Source organism: Triticum dicoccoides, chromosome 4A (assembly GCF_002162155.2).
Source record: "Triticum dicoccoides isolate Atlit2015 ecotype Zavitan chromosome 4A, WEW_v2.0, whole genome shotgun sequence".
Lineage (NCBI taxonomy): Eukaryota > Viridiplantae > Streptophyta > Magnoliopsida > Poales > Poaceae > Triticum > Triticum dicoccoides.
Window position 1 is genome coordinate 501,755,464 of NC_041386.1, and position 5,803 is coordinate 501,761,266.

Here is a 5,803-nt window from a genome sequence, read left to right on the forward strand (position 1 = left end):
CGGCGGCGCTAGGGTTCGGGGCGGGGGGGGGGCTCGGTGGGCTGCGGGGTCGGGCGCCCCGGCTTTAAAGGCCGGCCCCGGAGGAGTCCGAGCCTAACACGGCCCGTAGGTCGGTTTCGTTTTTTTTAATTATTTCACGCAGAAAAACAGATAAAAGAAATACTAAACGGACTCCAAAAATCCCAAAATAAAATTTCCCGGGCTTCTAAAATCAAGCCGCACAAGGTGAACATTTATTTGGGGCCTAAATGCAACTTTGAAAAACGCACAATTTTCCTAAATTCAAATAAAATAACGAAAAACTTCGAAATAAAATCTTATTTGATTTTATTATTAAATCCTCAATATTTCTTTATTTTGGGAAAGTCATTTTATTCCCTCTCTCATATTTTTTGTAATAGAAATAATTGATGATAAGATAATTAAAATCAAATGATCCTATTCTCAAAATTTGAGAAAACTCAAATATGAAAATAACGAAATCCCCAACTCTCTCCGTGGGTCCTTGAGTTGCGTAGAATTTCTAGGATCAAAACCAAAAGCAAATAAAACATGATATGAAATGATGGTCTAATGTATAACATTCCAAATTGAAAATTTGGGATGTTACATTCATGATTTCACGAAAGTAAGAGTGATAGTGTATCTCGGTGACGCGGCAAAATATGATCATGGCCGTTGAAAATTATGATTTTTTTCTCCTATTACAACCCACGGGCCGTTTTGCCAGCATTGGTGCGCATCGGTCCTAAACAAATAGTTTTTTACCCCTTTCCGTGACGGTATTTGGAACCATCGCCAAGTGAGTGTGTGCGATAGGGTGTCCTTCCCACATGACCCAGAAATCGTCGGGGATAGGCCCTCCTAGGAATCAGGCTGGGGTCGTATGCGATCGGGCGAGGCATGGAAACCCAATCATTTCCGTAGGTATGTACATCTCACACGGTGAATCCCAGAAATCATTTCGGTAGGTATATACATCCCACACGGTGAATCCCAGAAATCATTTCCGTAGGTATGTACATCTCACACGATGAATCCAAGGAATACGTTTCCATTCTTTTGTACATCCCACACAGTCAATCCAGGGAAAACGTTTCGTTCGGATGTACATCCCACATGGTTTTATGTATACGCTCGTGTGTGAAAAGTGTAACTATCACACACGCTCTGCCTTGGTTAATTGTTTGCTTTCATTAACTACATCACACACGATTTGATGTAGAAAACTGTCTGGCATTGGGCTATCCATCGCAAGCACTTTTACTGCTAAAACAGTTTGCAAAGGTCCATGACCGTCTGTTCTATTTTTATTTTTGCCTATAATGTATTATTCTAATTGGAAATTTTGAAATATGAAACGTGCAATTCAAATTCTCAGCACAATTTCCAGTATAATATGTTCAGTAATTACAGGATTAGGCAGCAATTAACTATGATGAACTGCAGTATTTAAGGCGGTAAAGGTGAAGAGACAAGTGTAAATCATTTTGACTGCCGACGATGTTGAAGAAGCGGAATGCCCATAATGTGCCTTCCTGCATGTTATAGGCACGAACCACTTTTGTCCAACCCCTTGTGACGATCACCCGCCCATCCTTCACCGTATTCAGGAAGACTTCTAGAGCATTATCATGGTAGCATGAATTATATACTTTAACCTTAGTTGCCTCCACTCTGGTCATGCAGTTTGCAAGGTAATCATCAGTAAATAGCTTCAGAAACCACTAAAAAGAGAAAAATATCAGATACTGAGGTCTAATAGAGTAACTTGTTGTGGGCAGGAGGGAAAGGCAATACATTACTTACCATCCTAAAGTTCACTGTTGTCTTCGACAAAGTGTAAATAAAGAGCTTAATTTCAATCACCCGTTTCTTTCGCCTAACAATTGCCCCGTACGCAAAAGAGAACGAAGCGTGGATCGGTACCCCTCATATATGTACCTACAAGCAACCAGTAAATGTTAGAAGCTAAACTGAGATTGCACAAATGATGTAAAATACAACTACCTATGTTCCTAAGTACAAGTATTTTTTTGAGATTTCAATATGAAATACATACGGATGTATATAGAATTATAGATATAGTTTAGATTAGAATCTAGATTCACTCATTTTGCTCCTCATGTAGTCTATATTGGAATCTCTAAAAATACTTATATTTAGGAATAGATGGTGTATAAGACATGGGATGCAGCTAACCTTGATGGCAAACAACAGCATCGCCCATTGTAGCCCTGTGTAAGTACATGGAAAGCCAATGTTAACTACAACAGGGTTAACATCCACCAAAAATAGCAAATGGTAATAAAACAGCAGCATCTGTAGTGATATCTTCATTTCAAAAGAGTAGCACGGTAACAAAGGGACGGGTTAAAAAATGGATACAACTATTAATTGCAACAGGCTGAACAACATCCTAATTCATGTTTTGTAAGTTTGTAGCCATTGAAATACAACTCTTTAAAATGGATACAACTATTAATTGCAACAGGCTTAATGGCCATTGAAACGGATACTGATAAAAATGCAATTGGCAGAGTTAAACATCACAGGGCAGGTGCTTCCAGAGCAGATAATGGCCCACTTGTCTATAAAAAGGCAGGGAAAATAGCTCAAACATGTTAGGCATGTTTACTACAACATGCTTAATACATCGACAGTACAAAACATAGCCATTAGTTGCAACTGGTATTGGTAAGATTGAACTGGTGGGTACATACTTGATAAGTCTTGAGAGGTAGTTGCTGGGGCACTTCATCTTGGCCAGAGCCCTCCTGAAGTCAGCGGTGGCAGAGGCGAGTTGTTCCTCCGGGTCGAAGCATGGATCAGTGCCACTGACATGTGTACCTACAGGCAACCAGTAAATGGTAGAAGTTAAAGTGCAATTGCACAAATGATGTGAAATACTGTAAGACATGGGATGCAGCTAACCTTGACGGCAAACAACAACATCGGCCGTTATGACCCTGCGTAAGTACATGGACAAGCATGTTAGGTACAACAGGGTCAGCATCTACCAAAAAAGCAAATGGGGCAGCATCTCTAATATATCTTCATTGCGGAGAGTAGCATGGTAGCAAATGGACAGATTAAAAAAAATGGATACAGTTGTTAATTGCAATAGGCTTAACAACATCCTAAGTCATGTTTTGTAAGTTTGTAGCCATTGAAATGCAACTGTTTAAAAATGGATTCAACTGTTAATTGCGACAGGCTTAATAGACATTGAAACCGGTACTGGTAAAAATGCAATTGGCATAGTTAAACATCACAAGACAGGTGCTGCCAGAGTAGAGAATGGCCCAGATGTCTATAAAAAGGTAGGGAAAGTAGCAAAAACATGTTAGGCATGTTTACTAGAACATGCTTAATACATCGACCGTACAGAACATAGTCATTAATTGCAACTAGTATTGGTAAGATTGAACTGGTGAGTACACACTTGGTAAGTCCTGAGAGGTAGTTGCTGGGGCACTGAATCTTGGCCAGAGCTCGCCCAAAGTCAGCGACGGTGGAGGCGAGTTCCTCCGGGTCGAAATGTGGATCAGTGCCACTGACATGTGTACCTAGAGGCAACCAGTAAATGGGTAGAAGTTAAACTACAATTGCACAAATTATGTGAAATACTATAAGACATGGGATGCAGCTCACCTCGACGGCAAACAAAAGCATCGGCCGTTATGACCCTGCATAAGTACATGGACATGCATGTTAAGTGCAACAGGGTTAGCATCCACTAAAAATAGCAAATGGGCAGCATCTCTAGTGATATCCGGAGTCATGTATTGTAAGTTTGTTGCTGGTATTGGTGAAATTGAGCTGGACACGGTAATATTTAAACATCACACAGTGTGTAGTACTGGAATAAATAAGGCACGAACATGCTTAATACATCAATCATACAAATCATAGCCGTTGCAAGTGGTATTGGTGAGATTTAGCTGGTCAGATCTTACCTGTTAAGTCCTGGGGGTAGTCGCTGGGGGACTTCATCTGGGCCAGAGCTTGCACCAAGTTGGCGGCAGCGGCGGAGGCGAGGTGTTCCTCCGGGTCAACACGCACATCGGCCATCGCGCCATGGACCGCCATCAGCTCCTGGCGGGGGGGATTTGGAGGCATGAGGATGTTTCACAGGCGCCATTTAAGTAATCAGGCAGGGGACGTGATAGAGATCGGTGGGTTACCTGACTGGATCCGGGCAGAATGTAGATGTGGTTGAAGCTGTGGTTGTGGCGGTGGCGATTTAAGATGCCGGTAGGGGGAGGAGGGAGGGAGGGGGGATACTGAGGGGAAGGGGATGTGGTTGGAGGAATAAATTCTGAAATCGTGTGCCAAATGAAAATTTCGGTGCGAAATTTGAAACTTGGGCAGGGGAAACATACAACACACACAAAGCGCGTAAAATACTCGTGTGCGAGAAAAATAAAGTTGGCAGATCCCGTCTCCAAAAAATGTACACGTGTACTTGATTTTTTTCGGTCAATGGTACGCCTGGTTTATTATGAAATATAGCACAGGTAACTGACGTATGGGTCATTAACGCAAAAAACGCAGACGGGTACTGTTGGGGAATGTAGTAATTTCAAAAAAATTCCTACGCACATGCAAGATCATGGTGATGCATAGCAACGAGAGGGGAGAGTGTTGTCTACGTACCCTCGTAGATCGTTCGCGGAAGCGTTATATCAACGCGGTTGATGTAGTCATACGTCTTCATGATCCGACCAATCCAAGTACCGAAAACACGTCACCTCTGAGTTCTGCACACGTTCAGCTCGGTGACGTCCTCGCCTTCTCGATCGAGCAAGAGAAGCGAAGTAGTAGATGAGTTCCGGCAGCACAACGGCGTGGTAACGGTGTTGGTGAAGAACAATTTCCGCAGGGCTTCGCCTAAGCACTACGAAAACTATGATGGAGGATAAACTAGAGGGGACAGGGTTGATGGCACACGGCTTGGTGTTTCTTGATGTGTCTTGGGTGCTAGCCCTGCCCTCTATTTATAGGTTGAGCCTTGGGGTCGAAACTTGGAGTAAAAGCCTCCACAAAGTCAATTTCACCCGAAAGGCAAGAGTCCTTCTCGAACTCCAGGGCCAGACGCCAGGGTTCCCGGCGTCTGGACCCAGACGCCAGGGACCCTGGCGTCTGGCCCCTGGACTCCGCAAAACTTCCTTTTGCGCTTTCTGAAAACCTCGTGGGCTTTCCCCTTTGGCCCAGATAAAGTGTTCTCGTGCCCAAACATTTCGGGAAACATCCGGAACCCCTTCCGGTGAATCTCAGAACCCTTCCGGGGATCAAACACTACTGTCCACATATCAATCTTTACTTCCAGACCATTTCGGAGTTCCTCGTCATATCCGTGATCTCATCCTAAACTCTGAACAACATTCGGTCACCAACATACATAACTCATAGTATTATATCGTCAACGAACGTTAAGCGTGCGGACCCTACGGGTTCGAGAACTATGTAGACATGACCGAGACACCTCTCTGGTCTATAACCAATAGCGGGACCTGTATGCCCATATTGGCTCCTACATATTCTACGAAGATCTTTATCGGTCAGACTGCATAACAACATACATTGTTCCCTTTGTCATCGGTATGTTACTTTCCCGAGATTCGATCGTCGGTATCTCAATACCTAGTTCAATCTCGTTACCGGCAAGTCTCTTTACTCGTTCCGTAATACATCATCCCGCAACTAACTCATTAGTTGCAATGCTTGCAAGGCTTATAGTGATGTGCATTACCGAGTGGGCCCAGAGATACCTCTTCGACAATCGGAGTGACAAATCCTA